Source organism: Theobroma cacao, chromosome 1 (genome assembly GCF_000208745.1).
Source record: "Theobroma cacao cultivar B97-61/B2 chromosome 1, Criollo_cocoa_genome_V2, whole genome shotgun sequence".
In the NCBI taxonomy this organism is placed as follows: Eukaryota; Viridiplantae; Streptophyta; class Magnoliopsida; order Malvales; family Malvaceae; genus Theobroma; species Theobroma cacao.
This window is the reverse complement of record NC_030850.1, coordinates 8,822,427-8,850,256: the sequence shown is the minus strand read 5'-3', so window position 1 is coordinate 8,850,256 and position 27,830 is coordinate 8,822,427. Positions and strand designations below refer to the sequence as shown.

General features: G+C 31.7%; 1 long non-coding RNA gene across 1 annotated transcript; it reads right to left on the bottom strand.

Moving 5' to 3' along the window:
- On the bottom strand, positions 19,894-21,576 carry LOC108662318. The gene is made up of 3 exons (XR_001928222.1): positions 21,538-21,576; positions 20,802-20,875; positions 19,894-19,930 (listed from the first exon to the last, which is right to left on the bottom strand). It is a non-coding gene; the product is annotated as an uncharacterized LOC108662318 (long non-coding RNA).

Here is a 27,830-nt window from a genome sequence, read left to right as displayed (position 1 = left end):
TTAGAATATGTTGTATACATTCTGAAGTATTAAATATAATTTAAGAATAACAAATTTCCAAATTAAAGAAAAAATCACAGCAACTGTCCATTTTTGTTCAATTATATATTATCTATGTTGAACTTTATGTAGGTTGAAACCATGAAGCTGAAGTTTCTAATTATTTTTTTATTAAAAAAGAAAAGGTCTTTCTCCATTTATTAAAATAATTTTCCATTGTCGTAAGTGTAATAGCTACTTTATGAAGGGATTTTATAATATTAATTCTTAATTTAATTCCATTTATCAGTAGAGTGCCACATGTAGATCTAATTAATCAATGGGGATTTGTGTTGTTTTTCGCCAGTCATCTCCCAAATAACAAGTTAGAAAGATGTGAATGATTAAGGGGGGTTGTTTGTTGTTAGGTGACATATCCAATTAAGCATGCACAAATATAATGATAACTTCACTTTGAAGCCTCATGTAGATGCATGATTGTCATCCCATTATATGCAAACAGATTGGAAGTAATAATAAAGTACCTTTGCCTTTCCTTTCTCCTCTCAGGCCCCCCCTCTCTCTCTTCTCTCTCTTTTTCTTTTTTTACTTTCTCCAAGTTCAATATGGTCTCACTGAAGCCATCAATTTGATCAGTAGGTGTCATCCTACATTTGAGTTGTATGTAGTGTTATTTCATGTGGCACAGAGTAAGAGAAAGAGACTGAGAGGAGTTTGTCACTAACATATATATACACACACACACACACACACTTGACCACTATCCAAATTGACAAATTTGTACTGATCAACTATATGTTCATGGATCCATCATCCATACATGTTAACTGATCAATCAATATCACCGATCCACCATGAAATTTTAAAGATCACCCAAATTTGTCGGCCAAATCTTTTTGTAGGTTCATATTCGAAGATAACGTTTTAGTTGGGAGATACCACTTCTGTAAACAAAAAGGACAGGGAGAGAGAGAGAAAGACAGAGACAGAGACAGTAAAATCCTCTTTTTTGCTAGCTGATTAATGTAAGATTAGGTCCCCGGTTCTCTTTCATAACTTTTTTATCTGTTATTTATAAAATATATTTATAATTATCATTATTCAGAAAAAAAAAGGAAAGGAAATTAATATATATCAACCGGCCGGAGAAGGAGATGTAGATGCTGACGGGTTAAGGAGTAGCAAGCATTGCGTACGCAAATTTTGAAAGCAGTGGAATTGAAGGGCATGTGAAACAGTTGAACAAAAGTTTTGGCTTTGCGTGTGAATTGTCATCGTCCCTGCCGACTGGCCAAAGGGACAGTCTCGAAAATGTCACTTTCAAATGTTGAGTGCTCTCTTTTGTTTTTCACATAATGGTAGCTGTTGTTAGGTGTCCTTGAGAATATTTTCTCTTGGCACTAAGCTGGTAAGTTGGTTTAAGACATTTGCCCCACAAATCTTTTTTCCCTTTTTGTTGACAGTGAAGGGCATTCCCCACACTCAGTCACTAACCCTTTTTACCCCTTTCTTTGCTTTACATGATTGGACAAGAATTTGATTAAGATGCCACAAAACACTGTTTGTTTGTTGGTGATCGTGACCACGGTGTTCTTCCTCTCACGACCCCTACCCCCTCCCTGCTCTCCTTTCTTTTTTTTTTTCCTGTCTAGAAACCCACCACTCCTCTTCCACTCTCATTGGAGTACTCATTAATTTGTTGACAAATGATTTCTGTAAACACACAAGAAAATTGTTCTCTCTAGTTTACTATTCCCGTGACTCATAAAAACAATCTGTAATCACAATTATTGATCTTGCCTATCTTATCAATTTACTTTTTAATTGTTAATGCAACGTTACATACCCATTCAATGATTATATATACAGTGACGAATAAAACAAATAATATTATGCACTTCCTATATCATCACAAATCATTTGAGTTTGCTGTTCTTATTTTTAAATTTTTGCCTACATAATTGTGGTGTTGATATTGTTTTAAATACAATATTCTTGAACCCAAAGGCAATTGGTGTCCAAAATTTCCTCTTGAAAGCTTGAAACTTGAATCCTCAACTTCTTTATGAAAGGTCTGTTTGTCAAACGAAGGGTTGATAATGGAAAGGATGAAGTAAGAACATATAAGCCAATTGTAGGATTGAAAACAACCAAAAAACAAAAATCCAAAGAATTAATACATTAAGTCATGATATGGATATCAGAGCTCACGGAATTAAGTTAGAGACCAAAAATCCAACCTACAGAGATATGTATTGGCTTGCGACTCTTTTTCTTCAGAAGCTACGTATTAAAGCAATTGTCTTAAAATATTTCTCATTATCAGCATGAAGATGAGATATAAGTGTTCCTAAGGGTCACCTGAAGTGGTGGGCAAGTAGCCAACCTGCAGCCATTGATGCAAGGCATTGGCGGGCTGGTTCTTGTTGGAGTATTAGGGGCCTCCCCGGCCTTTTACTGTCACTGTAACGAGACCTCTTCTTAGCCCATTACATTATTTAGTAGCCCCCTGGCCCTGGGACCTTCTTGCGAGTAGAAAAGCATTTCCTGGAACTTCTATAAAATCCTTTGCTAACAAAAGTACGAACACCTTTAGTTCAAAAGTCAACTTGCATGCCAATGAGGTCTCAGTTTAATGGTGCAAGGCAAGTTCTTGATTTAGTGATTTTTCTTTTTTAAAGTGCTGCAGAAGAAGGAAGAAGCCGCCCTTTATACAACAATCAAGAAAGAATTAATCAACGCTAAGCACATCTCAGGGCCTATGCAACTAGTCCAACTGATCTACTATTTTTTTTTTCCTTTTCTTTGAGCAAATCACACATGCTTATTTAGTTTGATGCTTAAGTTGTATTTGTAGTTTTTCAATTGAAATTAATTAATTAAAGAAAAATATTTTTTTTAATGTTCCATGGGGATCGGATTAATCAAAAACGTAAATATTATATTATTAAATTAAATAAATCATGTGTTTTCATTTGAATCTAATTTTAAAAAATATAAAAAAGTCAGAATAAAAGTAAATTCTTTGCATATTTTAATACTTTAAATAGCAAAAAATCTTTTTTTTGTTATTGTACTAATAAAAAGTCTAGGTATATGAGTAGGTATAGGTGGACAATCTAGTTGGGTTTGAGTTATTTTAAGTCATTGAAAATTTGAATTATTTTGAATTTAAATTATTTTCGAATTGAATCATTTGGGTTCAAGTTATTTTGAATTCGTGTCATTACAAATTTAAATCATTTGGTAATTTATTGATTTTTAAAATAAAATTAAATTGAGTTCAAATGAGCCATTCACGTCAAGTTACATTATATCAATTTTGTTATAATGTGTGAATCTTAAAACTTTAATTGTTTAATTGAAGAAGAGTCGTCATCAATTTGTTTTGTTTAAGTGCGATTGACCACGTATTGAGTGTGAGAGTTCAATAATGTATGAGGAAGGTATTAGCATCCACACAATGCCTATTAATTTGAGTTAGTTATGTGCCATCTTTTAGCCTTTTATTTCATTATTTAATTTTATTTTTCATAATTTTTTTATAAATGTATATATTTTTAAATGTTGAGATCCATGAATATATAAAAAGGTTGAAAGAAACCTTATCTCGGTTTTTCCAATGTGTTGGCAAAAATCGAGAAATTTTATGAAAATATTTTTTGAGTTTTCCCAATGTGTTAATGGAAACCAAACAAATTTTGAAAGAAAACTTTTTCCCGATCTTCCTAATGTGCTAGCGAAAAGCAAAAAATTTTTATGAAAATCTTTTCTGAATGTTCCCAATGTGTTGGTAAAAACCCAAATACTTTAAAAGAAAATTTTTTCTTAATCTTCCCGACATGCAATGCATGCTGATTAAAATTAGGAAACTTTTATTAATAGAAAACCTTCTAAACTTTCTTAACGTATTGACAAAAATGGAGAAGTTTTACATGAAAAACCTTTTACTATTATAATTTTTCCTAAAGAATTATTTTCAACACATTTACCATACACCGCTTCCTTGTAGCATAAAGTTTTATTTCACTTTTAAGCCATTCCACTATTTGCATTGTTACGAAAACCCTTAATCAATTAATGAACTAGTCAGTGCAAACATAATTTAATAATAAATCATACATAAAAAAAGTAAGAATTTAACATGATTCGGCATTTCAACTTACCTATATAACAAATGAAAAAGAAAATTTACTAATTGTATAAAATTATAATCTTATCAACATCAACAAACAATCAACACTCAACTCACTACCCAAATCTAAACCAAATATAGATGAGTACTTTCACTTGTTGTACCAAATACAAACACTCACAAATCCATATCCCAACACAAACTCACTGTTTAAGTTTAGTCTCTGGTTCAATGCTCTGCTTGGCACGAAGATACCGAATCTGGAATGAAAAATAAGACCTCACCTGCTTCTTACATGGTCAATTTAAAGACTTTTTGTTTATTTTATCTTTTTTTGCTATTTTGAATTGTAATTAGGCCACGTGTTAGCCTTTGCACAATTGCAACAAAGGGCAACTAACAGCCTTAGTGGTGCAATACTTTCTGTTATGCTATTTTTTTTCATTTTAATATTTTGTCTACTGCTTTTACATTTTGCAAGTTTCTATATTCCCCTTCTCAGGTTAATGAAAGATAGTCTTTTTCATTTCTTTGCTAAGTCTATTTTACTAGAAATAGACTTTTTTTCTCTGGTAAGTAAGATTTGACTTACAAGACCATTTTTATATTTTTTATGAATCTTTTCATGGTATCAGAATCTGAAATAGGACCAGTTCTTAGGTATGGCCACCAAAGCAAGGGCTTTAGGCCTCAAATTTGAAAAGGTCCCATATTTTTATAATAATAATAATATAATTAATTATATTAAAAATATATAAAAATTAAGATAATATATAAAATATTTACCTAAATCCTAATAAATATTTATTTTCTCTCACTTTCACATCCCTATTAGTTTTGAACTAATTATCTTATTTCTTATTAAAAATATGTAAAAGTAAAAAAAAATTAATAAAATGACATATTCTCTCTCTTCTTTAATTATGTGTCTAATAAATCTCAATTTTATATCACTTTTCAATTGTTTTTTATTTCAGTTTATAACATCCACTCTTGAATTTTTCTTCCATCATATGCCTTCTTCCTTTAATTTCATATTTCTTCCAAAGAATATGCAGAAAGTCTGTTATGTTATTATTCTCATAAAGCTGTGAGTAATAAACATTCAACAATTAGACACTATTGTTCTAATCTTTGCAGACTTTTTTACATTAATTTAGAGTTTATGTTATATTATTATATTATCTTTATTTTATGTGATAGTTAATTTATTTGAATTAGAAATTTTGATTGTTGATTTTATATTAGTCATTTGAAAAATATAAAATAATTATAATAGATAAATATTTTTGATACTTTATAATAAATATTTGAATATGTCAAATCAAAAATATGAATTTGGTTATTCAAAAACTTTAAAAAAATTCTTAATTTCAATAAAAATGCCTTATTCGAATATTTTACTTTAAGCCTTTAAAGTTATTGAGCAGCCATTAGCTTCAAAAGAGTTCTTAAAAGACTGTTTTTGGGCTTTACTTTCTTAAAAAAATCAAACCTTTGTTCTTTTATTCCTTCATTACTTAGATTTTCCTTATCTGCAAACAAAGCTACAAAGTATGGCTTCCTTAACCTTTAATGCCATTACTGCACCAGTTTTTAATAGGAAAAACTATCCCATATGGGTTATGAAGATGAAAACTTATCGAAAGGCTTTTAACCTTTAAGAAATGGTTGAAGTTGGAGGAGAACCACAGATTATGCGCCATGCCAACCCCATTATGGCTCAACTCAAATAACATAGTGAAGAGGTGGCCAAGCGATATCATGTATACATTCTGCTATGTCAGATTCATTCTTCACAAGGATCATGACTTATGAAGCTCCTAAAGAGGCATGGGACAAGCTGAAAGAAGAGTTTTATAGAAATGATAGGACTGGACAAATATAGGTTTGAATCTTTTGAGGAGTTTTGAGGGTTTGAAAATGAGGGATGAGGAAACGATTAAGGAGTTCTCAAATAAGGTCTTGAAGGTTGTGAACTAGTTGAGGCTTTTCAAGGAAGACTTACCAAAGAAAAGAATAGTCAACAAAGTCCTTATAAGCTTGCTAGAGAAATTTGAATAAAAAATTGCTTCTCTGAAAGACTTTAAGGACATGTCATCTTTGTCTTTGATTGAGCTAGTTAACGTTTTACAAGCTCAAGAACATAGGAAAGCTTAATGACAAGATAACCATATGGAGGAGGCAAATGCACATTGTGATTACCATTTTTGAGTTCAAAGACATTCCACGAAGAATTGTACTACATTGAAACATAAGGTCTAATCACTTATTAAGGCGAGACTCATAAATTTCACTAAGAAGGAAGATTCGAATGTTGTTGGAAACCCTTTGCTTGATCATGCAAGGCCTGCAGTAAATGTTGTACATGATGGAAGGACCCATAAGGTGAAAAGAAGCGTTGACAAGATCCAAACACTAATGGATATAGTGTTTGATGCCTTACTCAAAGTCAATGCCATTATTCCAAAATCAACAGATGCCATAATGGGCACAATTCCAGTATTTCTTACAAATTTCATATGGGTGCCACTGGACATTCCATTCAAAGTTATGATGACTTCTGTTGCAAGTTGCAGAAGTTGATGGATCTATCAGTAATCAAATTTTATGTAGAAGGTGAAGAGGATTAGTTGGAGCCATAAATGAAGATCACTTAACTAGAGAGGTGTCAAGCTCGTTTAGTACACCTAAACCTCTTACTATCTTCTATGAAGAAGAAAAAATTTTGATGACCAATAAGCTCTATGGTAGCGTCGGAACTAGAATCAGCATTGAAATTCTTATTCCATTCCCATATAAGAGTGATGAGCTCGTCCCATGGAATTATGACTGTAATATTATTGGCATAACTTCCCTTATTGCTCAAGCATCTTCTATAGATCTGATTAGTGTGGGAGGCATAACTCGAAATGGACGATGCTACTCCCCTGAAATGATAAAAATGACTGAAAAAGGAAAGGATAAACAAGGAAAAAAGGGTCCGAAAGTGGCAAAAACCCTTCCCAAGGATCAAAATAATGGACCTATAGTTGCTCGAGACAATGAGAACAAAAAACTCGTCACAGAAAAAGAGGTAGGCAAGTTCCTTAAATTCATCAAGCACAACGAATACAGTGCAGTGGAGCAATTGACTAAAATGCCTACACGCATCTCAATGTTATCATTGCTTTTAAATTAAAAGTCACATAAGAACACATTACTCAAAGTCTTAAATCTAACGGTCGGATCCCAAACTCGCACGTTACGACACTTGTTCCAATCACATGATAGACAATGACCCTCAATTTTTAGCACTAAACAGAAACTATAAGTTAATTATGCGGATAGGGAATAGTGATCTACTACAGATTTGTGGAAAAGTAATAATAGGCATTGACATAGCTATAGGTATTAAGTCTTTCCTAATGTTCATTTTGTGCTAGATGCTAAACAAAATCTACCGAGTGTAGGTCAATTAATTGAAGAAGGATTATTTTATTATTCAAAGATAAGGCCTGCTCTATCTTTGATTCATTTGGAAATAAGTTATTCACTGTTGAGATGAGAGAAACAAATGTTTCCCATTAAATTGGATGGAAGTTAAGCATCAAGCTTACTCACGTGTTCTAACGATGCAAAGCTATGGCATCATAAACTTGGCCATGTCAACTATCCTTCACTAAGGAGAATGAGAGCTATGAATTATGTTACTGACTTAGCTATGTTGCCTAAGAATGAACACTTGTGCAATACATGTCTTCATGGAAAATAGAGCAAAACTCTCTTTCCAAAGTACAGCATCAAGGTTCATTTATCGACTGCAATTAGTCCACTCTGATGTAAAGGGCCTGCTAACACAGCTTCATTAAGTGGCAATAAGTTCTATATGACCTTCATAGATGACTATAATAGATTTTGTTGATTTATTTCTTGAAAAGTAAGTTTGAAGTTTTCAATTATTTTCTTAAGTTTATGGCTTTAGTTGTAAACCAAACTGATAAAAATGTTAAGGCACTAATAAAAAAGAATGGCTTAAAATATGTCTCTATTGAGTTTAAGAATTTTTTGTCACTTAAAAGGATAAGGCCTTAACTAACGATCCCTTATAGTCCCTAGCAAAATGGCATATGCGAGACGAAAAATAGGACTCTTCCGAAAATGACGAGATGTCTTTTTTTTAAGCAGAAGTTGCCTAAAGTCTTCTAGGCAAAAGCAACAAATGCTACAAATAATTTGTGGAATATTTTACCAAGGCTCTTCAAGACAAGAATCCATATGAGACATGGTTTAATTCCAAGTCATCTATTGCACATCTAAGAGTATTTGGGTGCATAGCTTATACGCAAATTCTACAAGCAAAGAGGACCAAACTTGATCCCTAATCGTAAGTATGCATTCATTTCGAATATAGTGATAACTCTAAGGGTTATCATCTTTTTAATATCAAGAATAAAAATGTTTTCATCAATCAAGATGTGAAGTTTGATAAGGATATGTGCTGGAATTAGAAGAAGCATGAAGTAGAAAATACTAATAACAATGATGTCATTGCTAGCTGTAATCTGTCAAATGAAAATGCAATTCAAATTGATGATGAAAATGTAGATGATGTGTCTGTTCAAGGAACACGATCTCTTCAAGAAATTTATGAACATTGCAAAGTTGCAATTGTTGAACCAACCTCCTATGCCGAGGCTGCATTAGATGATAGATGGAAGGAAGCCATGGAAGCAGAAATGCAAACAATTAAAAAGAATCAGACTTGGGTTCTTGTTGAAAGGCCAAAAAAATAAAAAAAAATCATAAGTGTCGAATGGATTTTTAGAACGAAGTTGAATAGTGACGGGTCAGTAAACAAATTGAACACTAGATTTGTGGTAAAAGAATTTTCTCAAGTTCAAGGTGTTGATTGTTTTGAAACTTTTGCCCTTGTTGCTCGTCATGACACCATAAGATTGCTTGCTACTTTAGCGGCCAAGAAAAGATGAAGAGTTTGGCACACTTTTGTAGACAAATAAGAATTAATAAAAAATAAATAAATAAAATAATTTTAAAATAAAAAAAGATAAGAAAAGAGTTGAAAAAAATGCACAATGCTCCCTTTCCAATCAATTCGTTTCAAGCTTATGGCCATAGGCATTTAATGCCCTTTTGGGGCAATCGAATTTGGGGGAGGAGAGGTCACCTCTGGCTGCCACCTTAAGCCTCTTGTTGCCAGAAGTCTTGTGATATCATGCTCAAGAGCGCATGATTTCACTTCAAGGATTGTTCAAAATTTTGAACAATCTGGCTTTATAAAAAGTTTGAAAATTCATGAGGAGCAGGAGAAAAAAAAAAACAACCAGAAAAACAAAAAACAAGTCTTATCTTCCAAACCAAAAACTAGCAATCAGAGAAAATCCTAAGCTCTATCAGCCAACTACCCTAGCCACAATAAAACTAAATCAAGCAAATCACAACCAAAAACCAAAAAAAAAAAGATAGAAAAATCAAAAGCAATCTCTACAAAAAAAAAAAAGATTTGGCTTTTGAGTTTTGAGAGGGGAAAGTCGTCGACCGGTGGTTGAAAGAGAGAGAAAAGAGAGCATTGGGAGGTGGCTGGAAGAGAGAGAAAAGAAAAGTTGAAAAAAAAAGAGAGGGAGGGAAGGAAAGACGAAAAGAGAGAGAGAATGAAGGAAAGGAAGAAATAAAAAAAGAGAATGAGGCAAGGAAAGGAGAGAGAATGAAGGAAAGGAAGAAATAAAAAAAGAGAATGAGGCAAGGAAAGGAGAGAGAATGAAGGAAATGAAGAAAAAAAAAGAGAGAATAAGGGAAGAAAAGTCGAACAGGGAGAGAGAAGGAAGGAAAGGAGGAAAAAAAAAAGAGGGAAGGAAGGAAAGCTGAAAAGAGAGAAAGAAGGAAAGAAATGAAGAGAAAAAAAAAAGAAGGAAGGAAGAAAAACAGAAAAAGAAAGAAAGAATGAAGAAAATGTAAAGAGAAGAGAGAAACAGCCGACTAGAGAGAGAAAGTGAATGAAAAATGTGAAAAAAAAAGGTTAATTTTATAAATAAGCTCATATTCTTTTTAGGTGTCTGTCATTGAAAGTGGACTAACAGAGCGGACCGCAATTAGCCCACGCTAATTTTAACAGATTCCTTGGGCTTACTTGTGCCCATTTGGTATGGGCTCTTTTCACCTTTTTTTTTATATGTTTGGGCTTATTTGCATTTTTGTTGGTTATGCAAAAATGTACATGTAAAATACTATTAGACTAAGAATTAAAGAAAAAGGAAAAAGTATATAAATAATAATAATGATAAATGGAAAGGTGGAAAAAATGTAGATAAATATTTAGCCATAAATGTTTAGGTCTAGATAGGTAAACTATATAAAAAGAAAATGAATGGTAATAAGTTTAGGTAAAAATTTATAAAAAAATAAATAATAATTTAGAACTAAAAGAAACTAATTTAAATAAGAAACAAAAGGAAAAGTGCTTAGTTGTAGAGAAATGAGTTTAGATAGATGAAAAATATAACAAACAATGAAATATTTAGTTTTAAGAAAGAATAGGCTAAGTAGAAAAAAATACATTTTAAAAAAATATATATTTAATCACAAGAAAATAGGATAAGTAAGCAAGCAAAAATAAAATAAAATTTATTTGGTCATAAAAGATAAAATATATAAAAAAAGAGAAAAAAATATTTATTCACAAAAAAGGGTAGATTAAGTAAAATGTATATGTATATAATGTTAGGGTGGAATACTAGATTACAAAAATAGATGTAGGCAAAAAGCAGACATTTGTCACCAAATACTAAAAAAAATGAGGTAAAGAAAATGATAATAATTATAATAATAAAATAGGTGTTTAGGATTAATATCGATAGTTAGGAAAACATATAGGTTTGGTCGACAAGATGCTATAATATAACTCACAGAAACTATATAAGTCAGACCGATGATGGGATGTCCATTCAGAATGCGATAAGTCACAATTCAAAATGAATTTTCCTAGGTTAGTAATTTTGATTAAGACCTCACCAGTATGATGGGAGAGTCTTAATTTTGAATTCCAATGTTTCTAATTTCAAGTAAATAAAAATTATATACTTAATTACCAATTAGTCAAAATAAAAAAAAAATTGAATATGATAACAATAATAATACAAAAAGGAATATATACATGAAGGTATAAAAGAATATAGGATTAGATAAGACAATGAGATTCATGATGATAAACAACTAACAAAAAACCAAAAATAAAAAAATAAATCCACCATAGTGGTGAATATGGCTAAAATATAAAGGCAAATACATATAAATATAAAAAAATAAAAAGAAAATAAATTTATAAGAAGGTAAAAGAAAACAATGGTTAGTCAAAAAGAAGATAGGAAAGAAGTTTGGTAAAAAAAATGCATAAATGATAATAACTGAGAAACAAAATATTCGGTTTAAAAATATGATTTTTAGGGAAGTTTATGTAGTAAGACAAATAAGTGTTCACATAGCAAAATACACAACGAAATAAAAATGATTAAATAGGAACAATAATTAAATATAAAATATTCGTTCATGGTATATATGCATACAGGGAGAAATAATAAAATTTTTAAAGATAAGAAACAAATATTAGAATTATGAATGCATCACGTACCATTGTCGCATCGTTAAATGTCATGGCATATAAACATATTCTGTATACGAGTATAAGCCCCGATGATGGGACTTTCCGAGGAAGTTTGCGAAGACGAGTTTCTTTAATAAATTTCCTAGGTGAGAAGATACCTCTAAGTCTCATCAATATGATGGGAAGGCTTGGAGAATATCTTTAATAAAAAGCTTCCGTTCGTAGTAGGTGCACTCATGGAAAAACATTATTTTTACTCACAAACAACTACCCCGATGATGGGACTTTTTGAGGGGACTTGCGAAGGTGAATTTCTTCAAAAAATTTTCTAGGTGAGAAGATACCTTTGAGTCTCACCAATATGATGGGAAGGCTCGGAGAATATCTTTAATAAAATACTTCCACTCGTAGTAGGTTTGCACTCATAAAAAATATTAGTTTTACTCGCAAACGACTATCCCGATGACAAGATCTACCTAGTAAATTTACGAAGGCAAGTTTCTCAAGTATTTCCCTGGATGAGAGAATACTCTCGGATCCTACTAGTATGATGGGCGAATTCGAAAAGTACACTCAATAAAAAGTTTTCATTTAGCATTATCTCGATTTTATGCCATGCATTTCACAATTACATCACGTGCACGTCAAACCCATAAAACCAAATAAAATATATTAATTTGTTAATAGAATAAAAGATAAAATAAATAATAATTAAGAAAACATAAAAATAAAATCAATGGGTTATGATAACATATGATTAAATGGTACCATTTGTGGAGCGGGCGTCATAAGGGTGTTAATCCTTCCCTGTGCATAACCATACTCCCATCCCAACTCTAAACAAAAATACATAGACCAATTGTTGTTCTTTAGATGGACCTAAAATCGATTTAGAACTCCATTGAATAGAACAAATTTAATAAATGGCCAACCGCACCTAGGTAAAAAAGATTGGTGGCAACTCCCTAAGTTAACCACGTCTAGCGGTCGGGTTCCCGAACTTGCACATCACTACAGCTTTGATGTCAAATTGGCATTTCTTAATGGTGTGATAAAATAGGATATTTTTGTTGAGCAACCAAAAGGTTTCTAGGAGAAAGGTAATGAAAACAAAGTGTGCAAACTGCTTAAGGCTCCTTATGGCCTTAAGCAGGCTCCTTGAGCCTAGTATGAGAAGATCAATGGATATCTAGTTAGCAATGATTTCAACAAAAGTGAGAATGAACCAACTTTATATGTGAAAAGCTTTGAAAATGTAGTGCAACTTATAATGTCTTTATATGTTGATGATCTTCTCATTATTAGACCCCGATGGTGAGCTCATGAACGAATTTAAGAGTAAGATGTAAACTGAGAATGAAATGAACGATTTGGGGAAAATGTCATTTCTTGGGGTTGAAGGTATAGCAAAAAATAGATTGCATATTTCTCCATCAACAAAAATATGCTCGGGAATTTTTGAAAAAATTCAATATGAAAAATTACAAATCTGTTCCAACTCTTTTACCAATAGTTACAAACCGTGCAAGGAAGATAAAGGTGTTAATATTGATGCAACCAATTATAGAAAATTGATTGCACTCGAGTATTTGGTTTATTGGTTGGTGCATGATCTCTATCTTAAAAAAAGTAAGGTTCGAATTCCTTTTTCCACAAATATAAATATATATATATATAGAAAATTGATTGGGTGTTTTTTATATTTGTCTACAACTAGATCTGACATTATGTTTGCTACAAGCTTGGTGTCACGCCTTAGGCAATCTCTTTCATGATTTCATTTGGTTGCTGCTAAATGCATTTTGAGGTACGTAAAATGAACATTGGAATATGGTCTTAAGTTTAGCAAGCATGAAGGAATGGAATTAGCTAGTTATTGTGACAATGATTGAGATAGGAGTCTTGATGACTCTCGCAGCACTAGTGGCTTCTGCTTCTCATTTAGTAGTGCCATGTTTACTTGGAATTCAAAACAACAAGATATAGTTGCTCAATCGTCGACTAAGGTCGAGTATGTTGTAGCAGCTTCAGTTTCAAACCATGCCTAATGGCTTAGAAAAGTCCCCTCTGATTTGAAATTGAGCAAATTGTTGGAATAACTCTCTAGATCGAGAAGCAATCTGCCATAGCAATTGCTAAAAACCCATTCAGCATAGTAGAACAAAACATATAAGGGTGAATTTCATGCAATCAGGGAGGTAGTGAAGTGTGGAGAAATCTGTTTTAAGTACTACAATACTCATGAACAAGTTGTTGACATATTGACTAAGAGCCTAAACAAAGATATTTTGGAGAGCTAAGGTCAAAAATGGAAATATTGGATACAGATCCTAAAGAAGTGTGTTAAGGTTAGTCTCTGGTTCAATACTCTACTTGGCATGAAGATATCGAATTTGGAATAAAAAAGAAGACCTCACGTGCTTCACACATGGTTGTTTAAAAGACCTTTTTGTTTATTTTATCTTTTTCCACTATTTTGATTTTTGGTCAAGCAACATGTTAGCCTATGCACAATTACAACAAAGGATAGCCAACCACCTTAGTGGTGCAGCATCTCCTATTATTCTACTTTTTCTTTATTTTAATATTTTGTCTATGGCTTTTACATTTTGTAAGTTTTTATATTCCCCTTCACGAGTTAATGCAAGACAGCCTTCTTCTTTTTCATTGGCGAATCCAAGATTATGTATGAGGGGTGGCTAAAGAATAATTATAAAATATCATGAACCGGGTCAATGATTCGATTTAGAGTAAAAATTAAACACTTTTAAAATAAAATAAAATTATAATATAAAATTTTATTTATAATTTGAATATAAGTTTTCAAATTCATTAATATAAATAGACATAAAGTAGAAAGAAAAATTAATATTAGATTTTTACATTAGGCATTGTAAGTTGTGCTCAACGTGCTTTATTACTTTCAAATTTATCGATAAATAAATCCGTGTCAATGGTTCTAACAATCACTTTTTTCATATTTAATTTGAAAAAGTAAGATAAGATTATTGAAATTTTCTAAATATTTTAATCACATTCTTATTCAATCTTTCATGTTAACGTATGATATATTGAATAAGTGCTCAAATCGAATCAATAGATTGTAAGAAAAATCAAAGTAAAAAGTTAAACTCTTTAGGCATTTACTCTATAGAACCATAACATATTATATACAATAACACAAAACATTCTAGTAATGTTCCACTAAAAAAATGAAGGGTTTTAAGGAAAAGTACATATTGTATAAATGCTCAAATCGAATCAATAAATTGTAAGAAAAATCAAAGTAAAAAATTATAGTCTTAGGCAATTAAACAACTCATCTTTTACTCTATAAAGGAAAAAAAATAATTTCAAAATTTGAGTTTACTCTATCAAGAAAACGGGTTTACTCTATAAGGAAAAAGATAATTTCAAATTTAAGCAATTAAGCAATACATGTTTTACTCTATAAGGAAATTTGAGTTTATTCTATTAAAAAAATAATAATTTCAAAAAAGGAATTGAACCCAGCCTCTAAATTTTAACTTAAATGACTTACCACTATGCCAAATAAAATCATTTAATTTAAAAAAGGGTGACAAACGTATATATTTATAATTTTATATCTATAAAAATAAAAAAAAATAAATTAAAAACTAACCCGTCATCCCTCTACCTCCACCACTGTTCATTTTCTTCGTTGAGTCTCTTTCACTGGAAGACGACTTTATTTTCTCTCTTAAGTAAAATCTGATCTACAAGACCATTTTTATATTTTTAAAGAATCTTTTCACTCACACATAATTACTTTTGCTCGATCTCAACAAACCAAATATCAAACATTTACATCTATGAACACTTTCCTTTAGCGTCATGAGATGTCTACATACTCAACCCTGCAAAACCCTTCAACTCTACTCACATATTTCTCTTATATCTTATTTTATTAGATTTGTATATATTTATAACCCACTAACTTGTCCCAGGAATCTCTTTCCTCATAAAATTCTTAATTCCGAACAAGTCTTCTTATAATTCATCAAGCAAACTTGTCTATCTAGTAAACTTTATCACCAAGCAATATTTTACCTGGTTAATGTTTTTTTGATGATTACATGTTACTTGAAAATATGGTATTATGTAGTTATTTAATATGAAATTTTTGGCTAAAATACAGATTCATTGAATTTAAGGATTGGTTAAAATATACTAAAATTAGTGAAATTATGCACAAATGACTCAATGGTTTTTATTTTATATATTTAATTGTAGGTAAATTGCTTGAACATGGGTGCGGGACCTATGCTACCTTCATTGATATAAGAGTGAACTGAAACATCTATTTTGGACCTTGGCGTTTGGTGTGTTGGTGTACGGTTCTCGCTTTTTTAAACAACTTGGACTGGATGCCTATGGGTCAATGCCTGGACCCTTTTCAAAAAAGTTTGGACTAGCATACCTTACCTATGACCAAAATCTTATGTTGGTCGTTTCTTTTTTTTTTTTTTTTTGATAATTTGGTTTGGATACTATAACCAGGATGTTAGCCATTGTGCTTGGGTGATGTAAATGATGGTTATAAATGGACCTAAATGATGATTTTGGCAGATGTAACAATACCCATGATTAAGCTTTGATGTATTAGCTAACTTATATTCGGACCTTTTATTTGATATGATTTGACCGGGGTTGCTTTGTGCTCTGTTTTCTTCTTTGTTTTGAGTATTTTTAGGGTCTTAGGGCCTTGTGAGCATGTATTTATTGTTAGATTTTTTCAAATAATAAAATATGAATTTACATTATTTAATTTATTTTATATTTTATTAAAAAAATAGTTTAAATTTATTTGATTTTAATAAAGTGATAATATTATAATTCATAATATAATCTAATAAAATACGTCAGACTTTTATATTAAATGTGGAATTAAGAGTGTAGGTATGTGTAACAAACCCTAAATATTAAGGATTCATTATATAAAGGAAATGCTAAGTCTCCTCTCTTGTCTATATAAAGGATTCACTATAAACCTTAAATCTTACTATGGTCAGTATTGTTTCTGTTTTGTCAAATCATGTATCAAGTATAAATACACTTTTATGTTTTAAAATCCTATCATGGTATATCTTAAATTAGTATATTTTAATTATAAATAACATTTAACAATTGGTATCAAACTACCATAGTTATGATTTAAAAACCTAAAGAATTATATTATATATATTGAGTGCATGTTGAGATTTTGCGTAGTTTTGAATTTGTGTGATTATTCCATTAAAATGCATAATTCCTTTATAAAATAGTGTAGTTAAATGCTGGACATATTTAATTGATGATAAATTATCGATCTTAAGGTTGTTAGGTCGAATTATATTAACATAATTCAATGAAATCATGTTTAAAAAATTGAGTTTTTCAAGCGTTGTGGGTTTTAATAATTTTCAACAAAATACAACTTGATTTTATGCACTTTTTGTTAAATTACCTCAAGGTTATTTTTTTCTTGATTAGTTAAAATTGTTTTAAGATCATAAAACTTGATTAATTAAACCAGTCAATTTTATCAAATTAGGTGCTACTATTTTTAGATACAATACCAATGGATATAGGTTTTCATGTTTGTCTTGAATTTGTCTAAATTATGTACTTTCACTTGAATTTATCAAAGTGGAAATCAGTTTTCAAGTTCGACATGCACTTCATGACCAATATAGGATGTGAAAGAATGGATCCCTGCTTCTTCATTGTGTGAGGTCTTAAGAGGCTAATAAAGCTTCACCATGCCCTTGTGACTTTTAACTATGTCATAAGCAAAGGAATGGATTTCTGTCACTTTGGCATATTGCCTAAGATCATGGATGATTCAGTTATACTGTCTATTACTAAGAAAGTAATCTTTTCTAAACTAAGTGTCTGTTTGGTCTGGCATATTTTTAACTTATTTACTGATTAAAAGCAGAAACTGGATCAAACAGGATTTCGTAAAAAGCTCTTAGAAAACAAGATAGCTTTTTTAAAAAAAAAATAAAATCTAAAAAAAATGAGCTTAAAAAAAAGCTCTAATTAGGAACTTTCTCTTCTCTTTTTTTTTTAAAAAAAATACATCAGCTTATTAGGAGAGCTATTTTTTTTCAAAAATATCCTCCTCAAAAAATACTCCCTCCCTCTCTCCCTATCAATCTTCCTATCCTCTCTCCCTTTATGTGAGTCATCATTCTAGGGTTTTTTTTATATTCTTACAAAAATTAAGAAAAAATAATATCCAAAATTTAAAACTGCATTCAGGTATTATTTCTTTTTTTTTCTTTCTATTTTATTTTTCATTTTATTTTCTATCATTTTTTTTATACTTTGAAAACTCTCTTTATTAGTTAATATTTCTCAATTTATTGTTTGATATAATAATTATGTGATGTTTATTTATTCTTAACTTTTTTATGGTGTATATAATATTTGTTGATCATGATTGAAATAATTAATTAAATAGGTCAATAGTTGTTGAGATAAATTAGATGAAAATTGAGATAATATTTGTTGATTATGGTTGTTGAGATAATATTGTTCATGAAAGTGAACTTTGTTAGTAAGGACATCAATAGCTAAACATAATTTTCTTGAATTATTATTATCACCTTAGACTTCTCTTTTTCTTTTTCGGATTCTCTTCCATTCTTAGGGTTAAGAGTTCCACTAGTCGACTCACTGCTTTCTTTCATCTCTCATTTTTTTTATTTGGTTCAATTTTTTTCTCTTGATTTTATTATTTATTATTATTCAATAAAAAATTATTTATGAATTATGTATTACTTATAAATTATTTGTGGAACTCTTTTTTTATGATTTATTATTAATTATAAACTTTATGTTATATAAAAATATTTTTAATATTTTCAAAATTTTATTTTAAATAGATAAAAAAATAAAATTAATTTTTTTTATTTTGAACAAAGAAATTCGTGATTAATAAAAAGTTATTTATTAAATACCCTTTATAGTAATTTTAACTAAAATTAGAGTTTATATAAGTTGTTTTGCCAAACAACTTATCTATAGAAAAGAGCTTATAAAAAGTAAATTTACTAAATAAGTTTAGCTTAATTTTAAAAGCTATTATTTTTCATAAAAGCTTTATAATAGCTTTTAAATTAAAAAAAACCAGACCAAACATGCTTTAAGTGGTATGAGGGCAAAAGGAAAACTATTTAATATTACATCAATGCACTAGATTCAAGGTCGACCTATTATAAAGGTCCCAAAATTCAAGTGTCCTCAAAGACACAGAGTCCATTAACTTGAATGAACTTGGTAATGAGACGGTTTAAAAGACTGGTAGGATGACTTCACCATCACGTGTGAGTGGGAGATGTTAGAGTTTTTGACACAACACCCTTGATTGTCATCCTATTTAGATAAGACTATTTAAGATAATGTTTACGCTTTTATCTAGAAAAATTGAAATTATCAAGATTATTCAAAATTAACATCATCTCATAAAATGTTATCTTGATAAGAGTTATCAATGGATGTTTAGAAGGTCACAAATAAGCTTGGGTGTTTGATCAAATCAAACATAAAAAATTCACCTAGAATTTTTTTGCTACGCCAAGAGTGTTATAAAAAATACAATAGTAGAAAATTAAGTCTCCTCCTTAGAGAAAATCACTCTCCCTCTGTTTTAAAGTTAAGGTTCTTATAAACCTAAAAAAATTAAGAGTGTGGTTTTTTCAACTTTCATGTTCGAATACAAAAATATAGTATTCTTGTGACATAATGTCACGACCCGGAACTCCCATCGAGCTCGTGACAACCGTCGCGACGTCCCGATAGGCACTCATTACCCCGAATGCCGATTGAAACCCGCAAGGCTTAGCATCAACTTCTGCATCTCCCTAGTGAGCGACAGTTATTAAATCTCACATTTAAAAAAAATCATAAGTCATTTCCAAATCAAAACAATAAAATATTACTTTCTGGCTCACAGGGGCATTTTCGTCATTTTTTTTCAAAAACACCAAAACCCGCCAAAAACATGGTGTTAAAGCTAAATATGTTCATACATACTTTAAATCAAATAACTGAAGAATAAAATTACTTTTACAGTGACACGTGGACCCCCAACTGACCAAGAAGGTGTAGGGCTACGAACCCTTACTTTCTAGGATGCAACTCCGAGATTAATTCTCGTCTTAATCAACTATCAACAAATTATCCTGAGCCTGAAAAATAGATAGGAAGAGGGGTGAGATTATGATTACATAATCCTAGTGAATAAACAATTACCATCAAAAGCATCTAAAGCCAAGTAGATGAAGACAATATAAAAACGTTATATCTCAATAATATTCATAACACAAAATTCGTTTCAATCTATACCAAACAATTTCTTTTCATCAAAATTTCCCCGACTTATGAATTTCTTAAACTTGGCCCCTGCCAGAATCATTCTCGCGAGTACCTTCGTCAAAGTATCCCACTGAGACCGCCAAGGCTGTCCAATGACCCATACCTATAAACATGTTTTCACATTTAACACACAGTCGTTCCTTGATGTTGGTTGAGTCTCACTCTCATGTGGTGGCCCGAACGTGAGGTGCACTCAAATCATACCTCAGGAGATACTTCACCCAACATCTTCCCCCGGAGGTAAGTATATAATTGGGTTACCGTATCCCTCTCATAGGCAGTCCATGAAAACCCCCACCACTGCAGTGACCGTTTTATATACCACCAGACCCATAAAAATTTCAGTAACATAATATGGCGAATAAAATGTAATCCAGTCTACTAAGACCAATCCAAAACTGTTCATATATTTCATGCCAACCTCAAAAATTTAGCCATCATGCTACCATAGAGTCATAAGCCACAATTTTAATAACATATAAAATCATAAATTTCAACATAGTCTCCATATACTCAATTTTCCCAAAACAATATTTGATTTCAAAATCAGTATAAATCTCATTTTTATTAAAAAACATTTTAATTGAAAAACATAATATTTTATAATTTAAACTCACCATTCAATAAAAGCATCAAACAAGTATAATTACTCTAGATATTTAAGACGATAAATTGTCCACTCACAGTTCTAGGAGTCGATATACTCTTATTTTCAGTCCGCGGGTACAGTCCTTTATCCGTATCTAATGGCTCACCACCTAGCCATAATCTATGACACATATTCCAATTAAATTGTGTCTAACAATCATAAGTTATTTCAGGCTTGATATATATGCATGATATGAAATGAAAAATGCACAGGTAGCCATCTAGACCCGGTATTGACCTAAGTCGATTTTTCATCCAATAAATTGGCCAATGCGTCCAATTTTACTCCAACTTGTTCCATTTCTTTTCCAATCCCTCAATTCACCAAGCACAACTAATTAACACACAATTAGGCAAAATTTATCTTCACTTTTCTTCTTGGAACTTTCGGCCAACAATGGTACACTAACTCCGTGATTTTTCCTACTTAATTTTCTCTCCATAATTCATTAATTCCTACACCAAAAACTATTATTTCTTAATCAAATCACCTAGAATAACATCCCATTCTTCCTCATTATTCACTTAGAGAATTCGGCTATTGATGGGTTCCAAACCTTTGGTGGTTTTCTTCACTTGTTTTCATGCTACACATCATTAATCACCTAAAAACACTAACATACCTAAAAATCAAACCAATCCAAGATCATTCTCTCTCCATACCCATTTTGACCAGCCATGAATTCATCATGAAAACATGTAATTTAACCATGGAAATTAAGGAAAAATGCATGGGTAAGGTAAATCACTAGCAAAATCAAAGAAATTTTACCTTTGCTTGATCAAATCCTTGAATTCCAACACTTTCTCTTTGATTTTTCCCACTTAGGGTTTGTTCTTCCTTGGTTTCTCTTCTCTTCTGGTTTGGCTGATCACTATGGGAGAAATGGGCTGATTTTTTACCTTTTTATAAAGAAATAATAAAATAATAAAAACATGACACATGGCATTTCCTTGTTAGTTCAAATTTTAAATATTTGACTTTTAATTCTTTAATTCTCAACCACACATTTCTCATGTTTATCCATTTCCATGATGAATAAAATCCCTTGGTCTGGACAAATGTCGAGGTGAAAATTTATAGATTTGCCCCCGAAGTGGCAAAATTACCATTTCGCCCCTATACTCCAAATTATACCGGAATTAAAATTTTTCACTTATAAACTTCAAATCATACTCCAATACTCAAATCATACTCCAATAAGTCAAATGGACCCAAAAAAATCTTTTCTAAAAATTCTCATTTTGTCCCCAAGTGACAAATGACCATTTTGCCCCTAGATAGTGAAAATTTCGGTTTGACTCCAAATTGATCCTCGAACTCCGAATTACCATTTTGAGTCATCCATGAACTGTGAAACTCTTAATTTCACCTTAAAATTCCTATTTGAACTAGTTCGAGGCTTAATCGACTTAATGGTACCATTAGGGGCAATATCGTTTTTTAACGATTTCTCGAACTTTCTAAATATGCAAACATTCTATTGAGCATGTAAATGACGTCGTAATTATTTTATAGAACAGGGTTTGACACATAATGTTTAAAAAAATTTCTAAACTATTTAAGAAATTTTGGACAAGTCTTTTTTTACATTCAATTAAGGCTTATATTTTTATTTTAGCTCAAATGTTGATTAATTATCAACACGTTACTCGTCACTTGTTATTTTACATCAAAACGTCACTTGTCATTTTATATCAAAACGTCACTTGTTATTTTTTATATAGTGTAAAGAATGAAAAATACCATGTGATAATGTCATCATATTATCATGTCATAATACATTATGACATATCAACAAGTTATGTCAATATTACAATGATATTTTAACTAATAATAAATAAAAGTATAAGGATTTAATTGAATGTGATAAAATAATAAAAATTTATTTAAATTTTTTGAAATAATTTAAGGATTTTTTAGATATTTTTTTTATTCATGTTTTATGAAATGATGTATATTTTATATAGTGATAAAGGACCATCAATTATTGATTCCAAAATCTATCTTAAAACAACAACCTAACTGATTGAAATCTTCAAAAGCTTTTCAATTTAGGCTCCATTTGTTTTGCAATAAAATGTTTTTCCAAAAACATTTTTAACAGCTAAAGCTATTTTGAAGATGAAGTACAAAATCAAAAGAGGAAATTGTGGGAAATGACCTTCATAGTAAGGTGACTTTAAAAATGACCGTCTCTATAATTTTAACTGTTTTTAGCCAATTTTTGACACGACTTAACAAGAATACCCTGTAATCCAATTAATCCAAATGAAGGCCCGTCTCAATTTCTTTCTTTCTGCTCTCCCGCCATTCAACTTAAAATTCCAAAATTAAATCTCGATTTAGATTTAGCTATCCCTCCGTCCAGCTCTCCAACACCATCGAGGTCTATATCTGTAGCCAACTTTTTCATGTTCCCAAAGTGCAGAGATGACATCAATGTATTTGTTATGGGTTCTTGCGTTTATTTAGGGTTATTCATAGAAAGAAAAAGTTGATGGGTAAATTATATGAGTTTGAAAACTTAAATCTGGGTGGGGGTAGCGAAATCAATCAGTTTATAGGCGATGCGTGAATATTTGTTAGGCATTAAGTCAGTAGATATTAGGGTGTGTGACTGGATATTAGGAATCGTTACATGTTTATTTTGCATTAGGTGCCTGAATATTTGTTGAGCATTACGTGAGTTCTTTATAGGCATTACGTGACTGAATATATGTTGAGCATTGCGTGACGGGTAATACGTGACTGAATATTATCTGACTGAATATTTGTTGAGCATTACGTGAGTTCTTTATAGGCATTACGTGACTGAATATTTATTAGCGTTGCGTGATAGGCATTACGTGACTAAATATTTGTTAAGCATTGCGTGACCTATTTGTAGGCATTGTGTGACTTTAGCTACCTAATGCTGAATGTGATTCTCTACTGATTATCTTCAATAACCTAATAAGCTTTAATGTAATTCTTGAAGTTTATATATAATTTTAGACTTGTATAGTAGTAATAGTATTATATTTTGGTTGATCTACCATGATACCTAAATTAAAAAAAAAAAGAGAAAAGAGGAAACGATAACGAATTTCTTGAAAAAGAGAAAAGAGGTAATATTAAAATCCTTTTTTATTAGTGAAAAAGAGAGAAAACCTTTAAGTTGCTTTTTATTAAGAATTTCTTGAAAAATAATGTTTGGCCTGACTTTTGCTTTTAAGAGTTAAATAAGATGAAAGGGTAGGTCGAACAGGTACTTAATAACCAATTCAGCCCCCCTTCATTGCACTAATATGGCTATAGAAAACGAAAAGTCAGCTTTTATGCCTATAAATAAAGGGAACCATTAACCATTTGAATCAAATTCAATTATCTTAATCAATCTCAGATAATTGAAAAATGACCTCTAAAGATCCAAGAGTCGAGAAGGGGTAAGAAGCAGCCTCCGAAGAGGAGGAGGTGCCTTTGAGTGTGAGGGTCCAGTTGCACATATTCTTGAGTGTGAGGGACTAGTTGCACATATTCCAGCAGGAGATGCAAGTCCTCATCGACAACCTAATGCAAAGGACTTTTGACCTGGAGGCTACCATATTGAGCAACAAAAAGATTCTCGCCGAGATAGAGTTCAAAGTAGATGAACTAATGAAGAAATGAACTACGATTCATTTTTTTTGTATCATCTACTTGTATTTTCTGGGGGTCTTTTTAATAAAATTTGAATAAAATTTATAGCAAATTTAATTTTCATTGAACACATATTTTGTTGAGTTATTTTCTTCGTTTAAGTTATATTATGCTGAATAACTTCATGAGCGGATGTTAGGCATTGGGTGACCTATTATTAGGTATTAGGAGAGTGGGTTGTATGCGGTGCGTGAATTGTGCAATGCATATCTTCTGTTGAGACATTGCGTGAGTGGTTTGTATCTATATGGAATAGAGTACCTATGGTGACGTGTTGTTATGTATTGCGTGACGTTGGGCCAGTACGTAACTGTTTAAGTTGACATAACATTTGTGGATATTAGGCATCGATTAACTTATTATTAGGTATTGCGAGACTAGTGGTGCGTTACTTGTGCAATTCATCTATTGTTTAGAGGCTTATTATTCATTGAGTGACTTATTTTTAGGTGTTGCGAGCCTAGCGATGCCTGACTGACTTGTGCAATTCATGTGTTGTTTTGATGCTTTTGTTCAATAGTTTTTTAAGCAATGCGTGACTGGTTTTTATATATTGCATTACTTGTTGTAGCGAGAGTGGTGGCGCATGACTTATGCAATTTATGTGTTGTTTTGAGGCTTTTGTTCAGTAGTTTTTTAGGCAGTGCGTGACTGGTTTTTATATATTGCGTTACCTGTTGTAGCGAGAGTGGTGGCGCGTGACTTGTACAATTCATGTGTTGTTTTAAGGCTTTTGTTCAATAGTTTTTTAGGCTTATGTGACTGGTTTTTATATATTGCGTTACCTATTGTAACGTGAGTGGTGGCGCGTGACTTGTGCAATTCATGTGTTGTTTAGAGGCTTTTGTTCAGTAGTTTTTTAGGGTTGCGTCACTAGTTTTTATATATTGCGTGACCTATTATTATGTATTGCGAGAGCGGTGGCATGTGACTTATGCAATTCATGTGTTGTTTGGAGCCTTTTGTTCAGTCGTTTTTTGGGATTGCGTTACTGATTTTTATATATTACGTGACTTCTTGTTATATATTGCGAGAGCGATGGCGCTTGACTTGTGCAATTCATCTCTTGTTTAGGGGCGTTTGTTCATTAGTTATTAGGCATTGCATTAATGTGTATTAGACATTACGACACTTAATTTTTGTAAAATTTTTGCGGCTGACCAAATGTGACTTAGGCATTGCATAAGTGGTTTCTATGCATTGAGGGACTATTTTTGATAAATTGACTGATCGTGACACTTATTTTCTATTAAATTTTAGCGACCTGCCAAATGTGAAGCTTATGATTACATACGGTGGTCATTGGGTCGATGACACTTACTGTCACGACCCAAATTTTCAGGCCATGACCGGCGTAAGGGCCCAATAAACGTAGTCTATTAAGCCCAAGCAAGCCTATCGATTTATCCTACTCATCATTCCATCAAATATCACTAAATCATATTTCATACTTTTGAATCAAAATAGTAATATACATTGCCAACTCGTACTGGCATTACTCCTTAAAAATTTACATACAATGTCTACAACATGTATTCTAATAATTTACATTAAGTTTGTCTATACAAAACAAATAACACTCGACTTTCAGCGGAAGGACTCGGATGAATGTATAGCTACTGAATGCCGAGACACCTACCAAAAGATGAACACAGGTCTATAAGGACACCTCGTCCTAATTACCGACTGCCTCGTGATCTGAAAACATGAATTTGAAAATGGTGAGTATAAACTCAATGAGTGAACAAGGAAGGGAACAAGCATACCATAAGGAATCTTTAATGAAATCATGATGCATTCTTTTTCAAAACAATGCAATTTGTTTCTATTCTTATTAAAAACCCCTCATCAAGCCTTTAAATGATTAATCATTTGAAAATCATTAACCCATACATAACGAACCATTTGAAGAATAAAAGCTTCAATATTACACAAGTAAGTCAAATACGACAACGAATCTTCGCTGCAGCGAGAATGAATTTTTGTTATAGCGACGTTGGGATTTAGTTATTAATCGAACGAGGGTTTCTCAACTGGCCGAGAATTTCTCACTAAACCTCCTCATTTTAAACTTAACTCATTTAATCCTTAATGTTGGAAGTCCATGCTCTGATATGGTAGCAAAGAAGTGAAAGATAGGACAACAATTGAACAAGATAGGAGACCAAAATAGAAAGTTTTTCGCTGCAGCGAGATTCAATCTCGCTGTAGCGAAATTGCTACCCAGAAACAGAAAGTTTCTCGCTGCAGCGAGAATGTATTTCGCTGCAGTGAAAAGTTACAGTGTCATTCTCGCTGCAGCGAAAATGCATCCTCGCTGCAGCTAGTTTTCGCCCAGCCTACCCTTTCAAAACCTGAGAGTTTCTCGCTGCAGCGAAATACAGGGTATCAAATGAAAATTTCCCTTTCTCCCAAAGAAAACCACCCTGCTTGAAATGTTCAAAACCAATATGAAACACATAACAATTTCTCAAGGTTTAACATGTCAAGTTTCACATGCATTACAACCATAAACCATTATCCATCAATTTCCTATAACACACATATTTACATATGTATATATATATATACATATACCCATCATCATCATCACACCATCCCATCATCATCATCACCAGCTCATGCGCACTCCCTACTCGCACATGGCTGGGTCATCACCGGGTTATGCGTACTCCCTACTCGCACATAACCGGGTCATCCTCGGCTTATGCGCACTCCCTATTTGCACATAGCCGAGTCAATATAATTACACAACATTATATTCAAGCATATATATATATCAACATAATGCAGCCACATAGAAATCCATAATAACCACATATCATAACATAAATCATTTCTCAAGAGCTTGTTTCTAAGGCATTCATTTTCATGAAAAATCGTATAAAATCATTCAAACGTTTGTTAAAAACATTATATTCCCAAAATAAGTTTTGAAGGCAGTCCACTCACCAATTGATTGTAAAGCCTTTAGATGACTCCAATTCCCCTAATTGTCCAAATGAGATGATGGGGCTTCCTTAAAGCCTAGGATCACATTAACATAAACAATATATCAATTTATACACTATGAACTCTAAAAGTTATCTCTTAGCTAGTTTTCAATTGCCACATTAAACGACTATCTATGTTCACTATCTTAATCATTAAAAAGTAATGAACGTAGTCAACAATAAAACAGCTCATAAATCCCAATTACTAGCCATTTTTTGTAACTAAAAATTGAGCTTAGTTCATCACTTACCCTAGGGCTCCTTTGTAGTCAAATTCTCTTCCAATTGCTTCCAAATCAATGGAGTAATTCTCTTTTTCTCTCTCTAAAATGCCCAACTAGTGAGAGAAAGTCTGAAAATAAGCTTTATCAAGGGTTTTGAAGTGAGAGG